Source organism: Ursus arctos, unplaced genomic scaffold (genome assembly GCF_023065955.2).
Source record: "Ursus arctos isolate Adak ecotype North America unplaced genomic scaffold, UrsArc2.0 scaffold_30, whole genome shotgun sequence".
Classification (NCBI taxonomy): Eukaryota; Metazoa; Chordata; class Mammalia; order Carnivora; family Ursidae; genus Ursus; species Ursus arctos.
Genome location: NW_026622986.1, coordinates 6,593,255 through 6,610,802, shown reverse-complemented (window position 1 = coordinate 6,610,802; position 17,548 = coordinate 6,593,255). Strand labels below are relative to the sequence as shown.

Here is a 17,548-nt window from a genome sequence, read left to right as displayed (position 1 = left end):
CATAAATAATATTAAACTAAGAAGTCCTTGAAGCAGTTACATTGTTGAAAGAATTCAACATTATGCTAGAGCCTACACAGACACAGGAAACAAAGCAAGGTCCTTCCACATAGCATAAGTCTTTACAATGATTTCGTCTTAAATCAGTGTCTCACATATTCTCCAATGTCTGCTTGGTGAAATACCAGAATCACCATGGAGTCTACTTTCCTACAGTCTTGTGCAGACTTTGCTGCCACCCCAAAATTCAAAGGTATGTCTGCCATGGAGCGTACCACCTCTCCTTGGTGCCAACAAATATTTTCAATGGTTCAGCCCAGCCTATATTTCAACACATGGTTCCCATACAGGAAGGACTGCTCTGCTCCAGGCTTTATCCACACTTTATACTTGGCATAGGATGCAAGGTAATCCAGAACTGTGATGTGCAACTGGATCTTGTGAGTCTTAGTGAGGTACCCTATGACACTAGCTTGTCCCCAGAGATGTTGGCGGCCAACTTCAGGATCTTCTCATTCATATAGTACACCTAGTTGTTGTGCAGCCCGAAACAGTAGGTACCATTGGACCTGTTGACCAGGAGCTGAAGATTCTCTCAAATGTATTTCACTATCATTTCAAACATTATGCGGGTCTCTTATTTAATCAAAGGCCGCATTTTCCCACTGGGTTACAACACTGAATCTACATTCCTCAGCGGCCATAAACAGAACTATTAGTGGTTTTTGATGTGTGGTTAGGACATCTTCTGTATGTAGCAGTCTATATTATGTTGATGGTCACATAAGTTTGAACCCATTCTTTACTCCTCTCCCACCCATGTTTTAGATATATGGAGTCATATTTTACATTATTTTATTTTGTTAATTCTTTGGCTGATTTTTTTTTTACAGAAAGCTTATTTTAACAGATTTTGTTTTCTACTTTTCATACTCTTACTTATGGTCCTTCCTTTCCACTCAAAAAGTCCTTGTTAATATTTCTTTTAGGGCTGGTTTAGTGGTCATGAACTCCTTTAGTTTTTGTTTGTCTGAGAAACTCTATCTCTTCTTCTATTCTGAATAATAGCCTGGCTGGAGGGGGTGGAGCTTGGTGTAAGAAAGTTAAGTAGTGAATGCCTGCAGTGCTGGTTCCCATAGGTGGCAATGTGTTTATGCTGGGGGTGGGGGATGGGGCAAATGGCACTTGCCAGCTCCTTTGTTCTGGGAGAAGTCCCTCAGCAAACTCTGAGATTAGTAACTAACTCTCCCTCCCATAAGCCCTTGGCACTTTTCAAACTGCTGCTACCAAGCTGTATGTCCATGGGCTGTTTGCTAAGCTGGATATTTAAAGGTGGAGACTCAGCTTCCGGTTGCCCTCCAAGCTCTCTTAGAACCCAGCCTGCTGATTTTTAAAATTCCAGGCTTTAAGTCCCACTGGTTTCCAGCAGCTCATGTGTGGGCTTTCAGATGGAGTTTACAATGCATCAGTGGGAATTGAATCCATTTTATGCCCTCTAAGAATCCTTTTTGCCACTCATGTGATCTTTTCCTTCTCATCATCATGGAACTCCTTCTTCACTATATGTATACTGTAAGAGAGAACTGATTCTCTTTGGTAGTGTCCCATAGAGCTGGGGGAACACAAGTCTTCTGTTCCTATGAATTTGAAGCTTTGGTATTCTTTTACAACATTCCTCTGGCTATTTGTGGTCTTTTCTGGTTCTATACACATTTTAGGATTGTTTGTTCCAGCTCTTTGAAAAATGCCAGTGGTATTTTAATAGTGGTGATATTGAAAGTGTAGATTGCTCTGAGCAGCATAGACATTTTAACAATGTTTTTTCTTCCAATCCATGAGCACAGAATGTTTTCCCATTTCTTTTTGTCTTCCTCAATTTCTTTCATAAGTGTTCTGTAGTTTCTAGAGTATAGATCCTTTACCTCTTTGGTTAGATTTATTTCTAGGTATCTTATGGTTTTTGGTGCTATTGTAAACGGAATCTACTCCTTAATTTCTTTTTCTACAGTTACATTGTTAGTGTATAGAAATGCAAGTGATTTCTGTGCATTGATTTTGTATTCTGCCACATTGCTAAATTGCTGTATGAGTTCTAGTAATTTTGGGATGGAGTCTTTTGGGTTTTCCACATAAAGTATCATGTCATCTGCAAAGAGTGAGAGTTTGACTTATTCTTTGCCAGTTTGAATGCCTTTTATTTCTTTTTGTTGTCTGATTGCTGAGGCTAGGACTTCTAGTACTATGTTGAATAGAAGGGGTGAGAGTGGGATTCCCTGTCGTGTTCCTGACCATAAAGGAAAAGCTCTCAGCTTTTCCCCACTGAAAATGATATTTGCTGTGGTTTTTTCATAGATGGCTTTTTATGATATTGAGGTATGTTCTCTCCATCCCTACACTCTGAAGAGTTTTAATCAGTAGAGGATGTTGTATTTTGTCAAAGGCTTTTTCTGAGACTGTTGAGAGGATCATATGGTTCTTGTCCATTCTTTTATTAATATTATGTATCATGTTAGTTGATATGTGAATGTTGAACCATCCTTGCATCCCAGGAATAAATCCCACCTGGTCATGGTGAATAATCCTTTGAATGTACTGTTCGATCCTACTGGCTGGGATCTTGTTGAGTATTTTGTTATCCATGTTCATCAGTGATATTGGCCCATAATTCTCCTTTTTGATGGGGTCTTTTGTCTGGTTTAATGCTGGCCTCATAAAACTTTGGAAGTTTTCCTTCTGTTTCTATATTTTGAAACAGCTTCAGTAGAATAGGTACTATTTCTTTTTAAATGTTTGGTAGAATTCCCCTGGGAAGCCATCTGGCCCTGGACTCTTGTTGTTTGGTTGGGTTTTGATTCCCAATTCAATTTCTTTAGTGGTTATTGGTCTATTCAGATTGTCTATTTCATCCTGTTTCAATCTTGGTAGTTTATAAGTTTCCAGGAAGGCATCCATTTCTTCCACATTGCTTAATTTGTTGGTATATAGGTGTTGGTAATAATTTCTAATAATTGTTTGGTGTTAATTGTGATCTCTTCCCTTTCTTTCATGATTTTATTAATTTGGGTCCTTTCCCTTTTCTTTTGGATAAGTCTGGCCAGAGGTTTATTGATCTTATTAATTGCTTTAAAGAACCAGCTTCTAGTTTTGTTGATCTGTTCTGCTGTTCCTCTGGTTTCTATTTCATTGATCTCTGCTCTATCTTATTTCTTTTCTCTTATATGGTTTACGTTTTATTTGCTGTCCTTTCTCCAGCTCCTTTAGGTGTAAGGTTAGCTTGTGTATCTGGTATTTCTTTTAATGTTTTGAGAGAAGCTTAGATGGCTATGTATTTCCCCCTTAGAACCGCCTTTGTGGTATCCCATAGTTTTGGACTGATGTGTTTTCATTCTCATTAGTTTCCGTGAATTGTTTAAGTTTTTCTTTAATTTCCTGGTTGACCCAATCATCCTTTAGCAAGATGCTCTCTAACTTCTAAGTGTTTGAATTCCTTCCAATTTTTTTCTTGTGATTGAGTTCCAGTTTCAAAGCATTGTGGTCTGATAATATGCAGGGAATAATTTAAATCTTTGGTATTGGTTGAGACCTGATTTGTGACCCAGTATGTGGTCTATTCTGGGGAAAGTTCCATGTGCACTCAAAAAGAATTGAGTATTCTGTTGTTTTCGGGTGGGATGTTCTGTATATATTTACGAAGTCCATCTGGTCCATTGTGTCATTCAAAGCTCTTGTTTCACTGTTGATCTCCTGCTTAAATGATCTGTCCATCATTTTGAGAGGAGTGTTGAGGCCTCCTATTATTCATGTATTATTATCAATATGATTATTTTGATTAATAGCTAGCTGGTTTATGTTGTTTGCTGCTCCCATGTTGGGCACATAGATATTTACAATTGTTAGTTCTTCTTGTTGGGTACACCCTTTAAGTATGATATAGTGTCCCTCCACTTCTCTTACTACATTCTTTGGCTTAAAATCTAATTTGTCTGATAGGAGAATTGCTACCCCAGCTTTCTTTTGAGGTCCATTAGTATGGTAAATGGTTCTCCATCTCCGCACTTTTAATCTGGAGTTTTCTTTAGGTTCAAAATGAGTCTCTTGTAGACAGTGTATGGATGGGTCCTGTCTTTTTATCCAATATGAAACCCTGTGCCATTCCATGGGAGCATTTAGGCCGTTCACATTGAGAATAACTATTGAAAGATATGAAATTAGTGCCATCATATTGCCTGTAAAGTCCCTGTTTCTATAGATTGTCTCTGTAAATTTCTGGTCTATATTACTCTTGGGGGTCTTTCTTCTTTTATAGAATCCCCCCTAATAGGGGGGATTGGCTTGGTGGTCACATTTACTTTCAGTTTCTGCTGGTCCTGGAAGTTCTTTGTCTCTCTGTCCATTCTGAATGACAGCCTTGCTGGATAGAGTATTCTTGGCTGCATATTCTTCTCATTTATTACCCTGAATATATCTTGCCAGCCCCTCTGGCTTGCCAGGACTCTGTGAGGGTCTGACATTATTCTGATGTTCCTCCCTCCGTACATAAGAAATCTCTTCCCACTAGCTGCTTTCAGGATAGCTTCCTTGGCTCTAAGATTATAAGTTTCACTATTATATGCTAGGGTGTTGGTCTATTTTTATTGATCTTGGGAGGGGTCCTCTCTGCCTCTTGGACATGAACGCTTGTTTCCTTCACTAGATTAGGGAAGTTCTCACCTATGATTTGCTCAAATATACCTTCTAGTCCTCTCTCTCTCTCCAGCCCCTCAGAGATCCCATTCTGATATTGGAACTTTGCATGGTGTCATTGATCTCTCTAACTCTGTTCTCATGGTCTTCTAGCTGCCTATCCCTACCCTTCTCAGCTTCCTACCTATCAGTTTATCTTCTAGATCACTAATTTATTCCTCTACCTCATTTATCCTGGCTGTTAGAGTATCCAGTTTAGACTGCATCTCATTCATAGCATTTTTAAGGTCGGCCTGATTAGATCTCATTTCTGCCCTTAGAGGTTCCATATTGTCACTAATGCTTTTCTCAAGCCTAGCTATTGACTTCATAATTGCTACCCTGAAGTCTATCTCTGACATCTTGCTTATAGCCATATCCATTAGATCTGTAGCAGAGGACATTGTCTCTGGTTCTTTTCTTTGTTGGGAGTTCCTCCCCCTAGTCATTCTGTTACAGGATAGTTGAGGGAATGTACAGGGTCCAAAATATCAACCAGGAACCAAGCAATATGTACCCTAGGAAAATCCAGAGTGGTCAGAAGCCACCACTGAAAAAAACAAAGCCAAAATGAAAAGCAAGAATAAAAGTTATAAAATTAAAAATATTTTTTAAAATTAAAAACAAAAAAAGGCAGTGAGGGGTAGGGGGCGTTCATGTAGACAAAGTAGAGTGTTTCAGTTGTTCCTAGGTGTATTTTGGACTGTTTGTTAGTAGACACTACTTCCCAAAATTACAGGCAAACTAAAACTTGTATATATATAAAGGCAATACTGAGTAGGGAAAAAAGGACTAAAATGAGGCATATGCATATAAATATATATGTGTGTGTGTGTGTGTGTGTGTGTGTGTGTGTGTGTGTGAAAAATTACAAGTTAAAAAGCCACTATGAAATATGTCAACATATTATTATTATTTTTTAATGATTTTATTTATTTATTTGACAGAGAGCTAGAGAGCACAAGTAGGCAGAGCGACAGGCAGAGGGAGCGGGAGAAACAGGCTTTCTGCTGAGCAGGGAGCCAGATGCAGGGCTCAATCCCAGGACCCTGGGATCATGACCTGAGCCAAAGGCAGCCGCTTAACTGACTGAGCCACCCTGGCGCCCCGTAAGTTGATATATTAAACATCTAGTTAAGTGAGAAAAAGGTAAAAAGAAAAAAAAACAGAGAAGAAGCATAATAGAAAAAATGTAAAGAAAAAGAGAGTTGTATTTGAAAAAAAAAAAAAAAAGCTGTGAGGCAACGCCTGGAGCTAAATATACTATTTTCCCCTGGTGTTGGGATTTTACACTTCTTGTGGGTCCATATGGTTGTCATCCTCTTGTTTTTCCAGCCTGTTTTCTGGGGGAGGGGCCTGCCCCACTGTTTCTCAGTCAACCCTGATTGGGCAGAGTTGCCCTGCCCCCTGTTGGGATGGATTCAGTGGAAACCAGTCTTTTGAGCTTTTGTTCTCTGGTGGCTTTCCATGCCTCTTTCAAGGGTCAGAGCAAAAATGGTCACACCCAAACCTCTGGCCAGAGCAGAGAAATTGCAGTCTGCTCTCTTCACTAACCCCTCCCCCCAGAACAAACAGTCTCCATTTCTGCATGCACCGCTGAAAACCACAACCTCCCATGGTGCGCACTCATACTGACTCTCTTAGAGGTAGTCTCAGGGGCCTGGCATGTCCCTGCCCTTTGTACTTCTAAAAACGTGCATGGCTATGGGTTTGCATGTGCACCGCAGCTCTTGGATCCTATTGGGGACAGCTCTAAAGCACTATTCTGGACACTACCAGTCTGTGAGTTTTTGCCTGGTCTCTGGCATAGGATGCTTTTGGGCTCAGATGTTTTATCACCTTCTAGGAGCCAGCTTATGGATCCTCCCTCCCCCTTCTGTTTATCTTCTGATATCTCTGAAGATTCTTCTCTGCAGACTCACAATTCCACCCTCCCTACCTTGTGACAGGTGGTATTTTTCTGCTTATAGAGATCCACATACATATTCTCACATCTCAGGCTGATTTCATGGGTGTTCAGAATGGTTTGGCAGATATCCAGCTAAATTCAGGAGACTGGTTGAAATGGGGTCCCCTACTCCTTTGCCATCTTGCTTCTACCCCCTTTCTTTCATTATTGTATTAATTTGGGTCCTTTCTCTTCTCATTTCGATAGGTCTGGACACAGGTTTATTGATCTTATTAATTCTTTCAAAGAACAAACTACTAGTTTTGTCTATCTGTTCTACTGTTTTTCTGGTTTCTATTTCGTTGATTTCTGTTCTAATCTTTATTATTTCTCTTCTTCTGCTCTGTTTAGGCTTTATTTGCTGTTCCTTCTTCAGCTCCTTTAGGTGTAAGGTTAGCTTGTGCATTTGGGATTTTTCTACTTTTTTGAGACAGGCTTGGTTGGCTATGTATTTCCCTCCTAAGACCACTTTTGCAGTATCCCACAGATTTTGAACCAATGTGTTTTCATTCTCATAGTTTCCATGAATTTTTTAAGTCCTTTAATTTCCTGGTTGACCCAGTCATTCTTTAGCAGGATGCTCTTTAACTTCCAAGCGTTGATCTCCTTCCAGATTTCCTCTTGTGATTGAGTTCCAGTTTCAAAGGACTGTGGTCTAAAAATATGTAGGGAATAATCTCAGCCTTTTAGTATCAGTTGAGGTCTGCTTTGTGACTCAGTATTTGGTCTTCTGGAGAAAGTTCCATATGTACTTCAGAAGAATGAATATTCTATTGTTTTAAAATGGAATGTTTTGTATACATCTGTGAAGTCCATCTGGTCCAGTGTGTCCTTTGAAGCCCTTGTTTCTTTGTTGATCTTCTGCTTAGGTGATCTTTCCGTTGTGAATGGGGTGTTGAACTCCCCTACTATTAATGTATTATTATCAATATGTTTCTTTACTTTGGTTATTAATTGGTTTATGTTTTAAATATGACATATTGGGAGGAGTTAAGATGGCAGAGGGGTAGGGGTCCCCTTTTTCAGCTGGTCCCCTGAGTTGAACTGGATAGGTACGAGACCATCCTGAACATCCACGGAATCAGCCTGAGACACGGGAAGATATATCTGGATCTCTACAAATGAACATCTCCAGCGATGAGTATTGAGGTACGAAGCGGGGAGCCATGAAGCCACACACAGATATCGGGAGATAAACGGAAGGGGGAGGGAGCCACTGTGTTTGGGCGCAGGGAAGCGGTAGCCACCTGCACTGGGGAGTGGGCGGACTCTCGGACCGGCACCCACGAGAGAGCAGACTGAGACCGTGAGCCGGGGAACGTGAGCGACCGGTCTGAAAACCAGAGCTCCTGAGTGCGTGAACCACACTGAAACAGAGCTTCGGAGTGCGTGGGGGTGGCTGGTGGCTGGCGGTGTTAGAAACACAAGGACAGAGATGTGCCAGCCCTGGAAGTAAGGGCTGGGATGCTGGCTGTGGGGCACACATCCCAGGACGCTGCAGGATTGAGCAGCACCAACAGAAGCAGAGTTAAAGTGGCCAGAACACCAGTGGAGAGTGGTCTGCAATCCCTCTGTTCTGAGACAGAGGCTGAGATTTGGCTACTGCTGATCTGACTTTCAGAAGAGGCACAGCAAACCGCCAGGGAAAGCCGCCAGAGAACAAAAGCCTGGAAATACCGGCACACAGTGTGCCCATCCCCATCCCTCACAGGGGACACAGAAACTCTACCCAAAGAGGGTTGCCTGAGTATCTGGGCGGCAGGCCCCTCCCCCAGAAGGTAGGCTGAAAAATCAAGAAGCCCACATCCTTAAGGTCCCTATAAAACAAGGGCACACGGCCTGGGTCCTGGTCAATAATTTGGGCTCTGGACAACCCTGCAACCTCTCCTCATCTGAATGACGAGAAGGAGAAATCCCTCCCAGCAAAGAAAAGACAATGAGTCTGTGGCCTCTGCCACAGAACTAATGGATATGGATAAAACCAAATTATCAGAAATGGAGTTCAGAGTAACAATGGTCAAGATGATGTGTAGACTTGAAAAAAGTATTAACAAAAATATTAATGAGAATATAGAATCTCTAAGGGTGGAAATGAGAGCAAATCTGGCAGAAACTAAAAATTCTAAATCAAATGCAGTCAAAACTAGATGCTCTGACACCAGGGTGAATGAGACAGAAGAACGTATCGGTGAATTGGAGGATGGGTTAGTAGAAGCGAAAGCTAAAATAGAAACTTGGCTCAAAAAAAATCCAATCTCAAGAATGTAGGTTACGGGAGATTACTGACTCAATGAAACGTTCCAATGTCAGAATCATCAGCATCCCTGAGGGAGTGGAGAAAAACAGAGGTCTAGAAGAGATATTTGAACAAATTGTAGCTGAAAACTTCCCTAATCTAGCAAAGGAAACAAGCATTCGTGTCCAAGAGGCAGAGAGGACCCCTCCCAAGCTCAACCATGACAAACCTATGCCACATCACATCATAGTGCAATTCGCAAATATTAGATCCAAGGATACAGTATTGAAAGTGACCAGGGCATGGGGCGCCTGGGTGGCACAGTCGTTAAGCGTCTGCCTTCGGCTCAGGGTGTGATCCCGGCATTCTGGGATTGAGCCCCACATCAGGCGCCTCCGCTATGAGCCTGCTTCTTCCTCTCCCACTCCCCCTGCTTGTGTTCCCTCTCTCGCTGGCTGCCTCTCTCTGTCAAATAAATGAATATTTGGAAAAAAAAGAAAAAAGAAATCCTTCCCTGCCCCCAGGGGTGAAGGATATTCTCCAAAAAAAAAAAAAAAAAAAAGTGACCGGGGCAAAGAACTCTCTCACGGACCAAGGCAAAGGTATCAGAATTATGTGATACAGAACAGAAAGTCACAATCTATAGAAACAAAGACTGTACTGGCAACATGGCATCATTAAAATCATATCTCTCAATAATCAGTCTCAGTGTAAATGGCCTAAATGCTCCCATAAATGCCACAGGGTTGCAGATTGGATAAAAAGACATGACCCATCCATTTGCTGTCTACAAGAGACTCATTTTGAACCTAAAAATACATCCAGACTGAAAGATGGAATACCATCTTTCACACCAATGGACCTCAAAAGAAAGCTGGGGTAGCAATTGTCATATCAGACAGATTGGATTTTAAACTAAAGACTATAGTTAGAGATACAGAAGGGCACTATATTATTCTTAAAGGATGTATCCAACAAGTTGATATGACAATTATAAATATATATGCCCCCAACAGGGGAGCAGCAAGATACACAAGCCAACTCTTAACCAGAATAAATAGACATATAGATAAAAATATGTTAATAGTAGGGGACCTCAACACTCCATATCAGCAGTAGACAGATCACCTAAGCAGAAAATCTGCAAAGAAACAATAGCTTTGAATGCAATACTAGACGAGTCGGACCTCATAGATATATATAGAACACTACACCCCAGAACCAAAGAATACTCATTCTATTCTAATGCCCATGGAACATTCTCAAGAATAGATCATGTTCTGGGTCACAAAACAGGTCTCAACTGATACGAAAAGACTGAAATTATTCCCTGCATATTCTCAGACCACAACGCTTTGAAATTGGAATTCAACAACAAGGAAAAATTTGGAAGAAACTCAAACACTTGGAGACTGAGAACCATCCTGCTCAAGAATGATTCGATAAACCAGGAAATCAAAAATCAATTTAAACAATTTATGGAGACCAACGAGAATGAAAATACAATGGTCCAAAACCTATGGGACACTGCAAAGGCAGTCCTAAGGGGAAAATACATAGCCATCCAAGCCTCACTCAAAAGAATAGAAAAATCTAAAATGCAGTTTTTATATTCTCACCTCAAGAACCTGGAACAGCAACAGAGGAACAGGCCTGATCCATGCACAAAAAAGCAGTTGATCAAGATTAGAGCAGAGATCAATGAATTAGAACCAGGAACACAGTGGAGCAGATCAACAGAACTAGAAGCTGGTTCTTTGAAAGAATAAATAAAATTGACAAACCACTGGCAAGACTTACCCAAAAGAATAGAGAAAGGACCCAAATTAATAAAATTATGAATGAAAAGGGAGAGGTCACAACAAACACCAATGAAATTGGAAGGATTATTAGAAACTTTTATCAACAGCTTTATGCCAATAAATTAAGCAATCTGGAAGAGATGGAATCCTTCCTGGAAACCTATAAACTACCAAGACTGAAACAGGAAGAAATTGATTTTTTAAACAGACCAATTCATTACGAAGAGATTGAAACAGTGATTAAAAACCTTCCAGAAAACAAAACCCCAGGGCCTGATGGTTTTCCCAGGGAATTCTACCAAACATTCAAAGAAGAAATAATAACCATTCTCCTAAAGCTATTTCAAAAAGTAGAAACAGAAGGAAAGCTACCAAACTCATTCTATGAGGCCAATATTACCTTGATCCCCAAACCAGTCAAAGACCCATCAAAAAGGAGAATTACAGACCGATTTCCCTAATGAATATGGACGCCAAAATTCTCAACAAGATCTTGGCTAATAGGATCCAACAGTACATTAAAAGGATTATCCATCATGACCAAGTGGGATTCATCCCTGGAATGCAAGGGTGCTTCAACATCAGCAAATCTATCAGTGTGATAGACTCTATCAACAAGAAAAGAGCCAAAAATCATATGATCCTCTCAATAGATGCAGAAAAAGCATTTGACAAAATACAGCATCCTTTCCTGATTAAAACCCTTCAGAGTGTAGGGATAGAGGGTACATTCCTCAATTTCATAAAAACTATCTATGAAAAGCCTACAGCAAATATCATTCTCAATAGGGAAAAGCTGGAAGCCTTTCCCTTAAGATTAGGAACACGACAAGGATCCCCACTCTCGCCATTATTATTCAACATAGTACTAGAAGTCCTTGAAACAGCAATCAGACAACAAAAAGGGATAAAAAGTATCCAAATCGGCAAAGAAGAAGGCAAACTGTCTCTCTTCGGAGATGACATGATACTCTCTATGGAACACCCAAAAGAATCCACTCCTAAACTACTAGAACTTATAGAGCAATTCAGTAATGGATGAAAGACCTCGATGTGAGACAGGAATCCATCAAAATCCTGGAGGAGAGCATAGGCAGCAACCTCTACGACATCGGCCACAGCAACCTTTTTCATGACACATCTCCAAAGGCAAGAGAAACAAAATATAAAATGAACCTGTGGGACTTCACCAAGATAAAAGTTTCTTCACAGCCAAGGAAACAGTCAAAAAAACTAAGAGGCAGCCCACGGAATGGGAGAAGATATTTGCAAATGATACTACAGATAAAAGACTGGTATCCAAGATTTACAAAGAACTTCTCAAACTCAATACATGAGAAACAAATAAACAAATCATAAAATGGGCAGAAGATATGAACAGACACTTTTCCAGTGAAGATATACAAATGGCTAACAGACACATGAAAAAATGTTCAAAATCATTAGCCATCAGGGAAATTCAAATCAAAACTACACTAAGATACCACCTTATACCAGTTAGAATGGCAAAAATTGACAAGGCAAGAAACAACAATTGTTGGAGAGGATGTGGAGAAAGGGGATCCCTCTTACATTGTTGGTGGGAATGCAAGTTGGTACAGCCACTCTGGAAAACAGTGTGGAGGTCCCTCAAAAAGTTAAAAATTGAGCTACCCTATGATCCAGCCATTGCACTACTGGGTATTTACCCCAAAGATCCAGATGTAGTGAAGAGAAGGGCCATATGCACCCCAATGTTCATAGCAGCATTGTCCACAATAACTAAATCATGCAGGGAGCCGAGATGCCGTTCAATAGATTACTGGATTAAGAAGATGTGGTCCATATATACAATGGAATATTACTCAGCTATCAAAAAGAATGATTTCTCAACATTTGCTGCAACATGGACGGCACTGGAGGAGATAATGCTAAGTGAAATAAGTCAAGCAGAGAAAGACAATTATCATACGGTTTGTCTCATCTATGGAACATAAGAACTAGGAAGATCGGTAGGGGAAGAAAGGGATAAAGAGAAGGGTAATCAGAAGGGGGAATGAAGCATGAGAGACTATGGACTCTGAGAAACAAACTGAGGGCTTCAGAGGGGAGGGGGGTGGGGGAATGGGATAGACTGGTGATGGGTAGTAAGGAGGGCACATATTGTATGGTGCACTGGGTGTTATACACAACTAATGAATCCTCGAACCTTGCATCAGAAACCAGGGATATACTGTATGGTGACTAACATAATGTAATAAAAAAAAACATTAAAAAAAAAAAAGAAATGCAACTGATTTCTGTGCATTGATTTTGTATCCTGCCATTGTTGCTGAATTGCTGTATGAGTTCTAGTAATTTGTGGTGGATTCTTTTGGGTTTTCCATATAAAGTATCATGTCATCTGTGAAGAGAGAGAGTTTGACTTCTTCTTTGCCAATTTGAATGCCTTTTATTTCTTTTTGTTGTCTGAGTGCTGAGGCTAGGACTTCTATTACTATGTTAAACAATAATGGTGAGAATGGCATCACAGCTTTTCCCCATTGAAAATGATATTTGCAAACTGAGGGCCTCAGAGGGGAGGGGGACGGGGGAATGGGATAGACCGGTGATGGGCAGTAAGGAGGGCACGTATTGCATGGTGCACTGGGTGTTATACGCAACTAATGAACCATCAAACTTTACATCGGAAACCAGGGATGTACTGTATGGTGACTAACATAATAGAATAAAAAAACATTAAAAAAATAAAATAATTATTTTAAAAAATGATATTTGCTTTTGGGCTTTTCATAAATGGCTTTTATGATATTGAGGTATGTCCCCTCTGTCTATACTCTGAAGAGTTTTAATCAGGAGAGGGTGCTGTATTTTGTAAAATGCTTTTCCCTCATCAGTTGAGAGGTTCATATGGTTCTTGTCTTTTCTTTTATTAATGTGCTTTATCATGTTGAATAATTTGTGAATGTTGAACCACCCTTGCATCCCAGGAATAAATCTCACCCAGTCATGATGGATAATCCTTTTAATGTACTGTTGGATCCTATTGGCTAGTAACTTGTTGAGTATTTTGGTATCCAAGTTCATCAGGGATATTTGTCTGTAATTGTCCTTTTTGATGGGGTCTTTCCCTGGTTTGGGGTCAGGGTAATGCTGGCCTCATAGAACGAGTTTGGAAGTTTTCCTTCCATTTCTATTTTTCGAAACAGCTTCGGTAGATAGGTATTATTTCTTCTTTAAATGTTTGGTAGAATTCCCCTGGGAAGCCACCTGGCCCTAGACTCTTGTTTTTTGGGAGGTTTTTGATTACTGCTTCAATTCCCTTGCTGGTTATAGGTCGTCCAAATTGTCTATTTCTTCCTATTTTAGTCTTGGTAGTTTATAAGTTTCCAGGAAAGCATCCATTTCTTCTAGAGTGCTTAGTTTGTTGGCATATAGTTGCTGGTAATAATTTCTAATAATTGTCTTTTAGTTCCTTTGTGTTAGTTTTGATCTCTCCCCTTTCATTTATCATTTTATTATTTTGGTTCCTTTCCCTTTTCTTTTGGATAAGTCTGGCCAGAGGTTTTTTGATCTTATTAATTCTTTCAAAGAACCAGCTCCTAGTTTTTTTGATCCGTTCTACTGTTTTTTCTGGTTTCTATTTCATTGATTTCTGTTCTAATATTTATTATTTCTCTTCTCCTGCTTGGTTTAGGCCTTATTTGCTGTTCTTTCTCCCAGGTCTTTTATGTGTAAGGTTAGCTTGTACATTTAGGATTTTTCTAATTTTTTTGAGAGAGACTTGGATGGCTATGAATTTCCCTCTTAGGACCGCCTTTGCAGTATCCCGTAGGTTTTGGACTGATGTGTTTTCATTCTCATTAGTTTCAGTGAATTGTTTATGTTCTTCTTTAATTTCCTGGTTGACCCAATCCATCCTGGCAGGATGCTCTCTAACTTCCAAGTGTTTTATTTCCTTTCAAATTTCTTCTGGTGTTTGAGTTCCAGTTTCAAAGCATTATGGTCTGAAAATATGCAGGGGATAATCTCAATCTTTTGGTATTGGTTGAGACCTGATTTGTGACCCAGTATATGGTCTATTCTGGGAAAGTTCCATGTGCACTTGAAAAGAATGAATATTCTGTTGGTTTAGGATGGAATATTCTATATATGTCTACAAAGTCCATCTGTCCATGTATCCATGGTCCAATGTATCATTCAAAGCTCTTGTTTCTTTGTTGATCTGCTTAGATGATCTGTCCATTGCTGTGAGTGGAGTGTTGAGTTCTCCAACTATTAATGTATTATTATCAATATGTTTCTTTATTTTGGTTATTAATTGGTTTATATAACTGGTTCCCATGTTGGGGGCATAGATTGTTATATCTTCTTGTTGGATAGACCCTTTAAGAATGATAGTGTCCCTCTACATCTCTGTTTTAAAATCTTATTTGTCTGATATGAGGATTGCTACCCCAGCTTTCTTTTGAGGTTCTTTAGTGTGGTAAATGGTTTTCCATCTCCTCACTTTCAATCTGAAGGTGTGTTTAGCTTCAAAATGAGTCTCTTATAGATAACATTTGGATGGATCCTGCTTATTTATCCAGTCTGAAACCCTATGTCTTTTCATGGGAGCATTCAGCCTGTTTACATTCAGAGTAACTATTGAAAAATATGAATTTAGTGCCACTGTATTGCCTGTAACGTCCCTGTTTCTGTAGATTTTCTGTTTCTTTCTGGTCTATGTGACTCCTGGGGTTTCTCTTCACTTATAGAATCTCCCTTAATATTTCTTACAAGGCTGGTGGTCACATATTCTTTCAGTTTCTCTCTGTCCTGAAAGCTCTTTGTCTTTCCATCCATTCTGAATGACAGCCTTGCTAGGTAAAGTATTCTTGGCTGCATATTCTTTTTGTTTAATACCCTGAATATATCTTGCCAGCCCTTTCTGGCTTGCTAGGTTTTTGTGGAAAGGTCTGATGTTATTTTGATGTTCCTCTTTTCATATGTAAGAAATCTCTTCCCCCCAGCTGCTCTCAGGATAGCTTCCTTGCCTCTAAAATTTGCAATCTTCACTATTACATGTCAGGGTGTTGATCTATTTTTATTGATTTTGGGAGGGGGCCTCTCTGCCTCTCGGACATAAATGCCTGTTTCTTTCCCCAGATTAGGGATGTTCTCAGCTATGATTTGCTCAAATATACTTTCTGTTCATCTATCTCTCTCCACCCCTCGGGGATCCTAATAAGTCTGACATTGGAATGTTTCATGGCATCCTTAATCTCTCTAAGTTTTCATGGGCTACTAGCTGCCTATCTGTATTTTCCTCAGCTCCCTTCCTTTCTATCAGTTTATCTTCTAGATCACTGATTCACTCTTCTGCTTCATTTGCCCTGGCTGTTAGAGTATCCAGTTTAGACTGCATCTCGTTCATACCATTTTTAAGTTCAGCCTGATTAGATCTCATTTCTGCCCTTAGAGTTTCTATATTGTCACTAATGCTTTATTCAAGCCTAGCTATTGATTTCATGGTTGCTATCCTGAATTACATCTCTGACATCTTGCTTATATGCATATCCATTAGTTCTGTGGCAAAGGACATTGTCTCCGGTGCCTTTCTTTGTTGAGAGTTCCTCCACCTAGTCATTTTTCGGAGGGATGGTTGAGTGAATGAACAGAGTCCAAATTACCAACCACAACCCAAGCTAGATGCATCTTAGCAAAATCCAGAAGGGTCAGATGTTGCCACTGAAAAAACAAAGCCAAATGAAACACAAGAATAAAATTAAAAAGTGAAAATTTTAAAAAGTGGGGGAGGGGAAGAAGGGCTATAATCTCTCAGTGTAGACAAAGTAAGGTGTTTCAGTGTTCCTGTGTATATTTTGGTCTGTGTGCTAGAGGACACTATGTCCCAAAGTAAGGAAAGTAAAACTTGTCTGTATAAAAAGGTAAAACTGATTAGAGTGAAGAAAGGGCTAACGCAAACCATATATTTATAAAAAATATAGGTGTGTAAAAATACTAGTTAAGGGGGGCGCCTGGGTGGCACAGCAGTTGGGCATCTGCCTTCGGCTCAGGGCGTGGTCCCGACGTTGTGGGATCGAGCCCCACATCAGGCTCCTCCTCTGTGAGCCTGCTTCTTCCTCTCCCACTCCCCCTGCTTGTGTTCCCTCTCTCGCTGGCTGTCTCTATCTCTGTCAAATAAATAAATAAAATCTTTAAAAAGAAAAAATACTAGTTAAGGGGCACCTGGGTGGCTCAGTCGTTAAGTGTCTGCCTTCGGCTCAGGTAGTGATCCCAGTGTTCTGGGATCGAGCCCCACATCAGGCTCCTCCACTGGGAGCCTGCTTCTTCCTCTCCTACTCCCCCTGCTTGTGTTCCCTCTCTCACTGGCTGTCTATCTCTGTCAAATAAATAAATAAAATCTTTAAAAAAAATACTAGTTAAAAAGTGACTATGAAAAATGAGTTGATATAATAGACATCTAGTTGAAATGAAAGGTAAAAGCAAAATACAACAGGAAAAAAAGCATGAGAAAAGGAAATACAAAAGAAAAGGAGAATTATATCTGAAAAATAAAGAAGTCATGAGGCCACACCTGGAGCACAATATATAGTTTCCCCTTGGTGTTGGGATTTTACAGTTGTATAGGATCCATAGGATTGTCATCCACCTGTTCTTCCAGCGTGTTTTCTGAGGGAGAGGCCTGCTGGGCTGCTTCTCAGGTAATCCTGCCTGGGCAGAGTTGCCCCACCCCCTGTCAGGGGAATGGGCTCAGTGGAAACCTGTCTTCTTTTTTTTAAAAAATATTTTTTTATTATATTATGTTAGTCACCATACAGTACATCCCTAGTTTTGATGTAAAGTTCCATGATTCAT

General features: G+C 40.1%; 1 protein-coding gene and 1 pseudogene across 1 annotated transcript in view; one reads left to right on the top strand and one right to left on the bottom strand.

Annotated features, from left to right (window-relative positions):
* Positions 1–17,548, top strand: part of CCDC7 (coiled-coil domain containing 7) — a 245,984-nt gene that overhangs the window by 165,851 nt on the left and 62,585 nt on the right. The gene's annotated exons all lie outside the window — the stretch shown is intronic.
* LOC113244233 (60S ribosome subunit biogenesis protein NIP7 homolog) lies at positions 144–658 on the bottom strand (annotated as a pseudogene).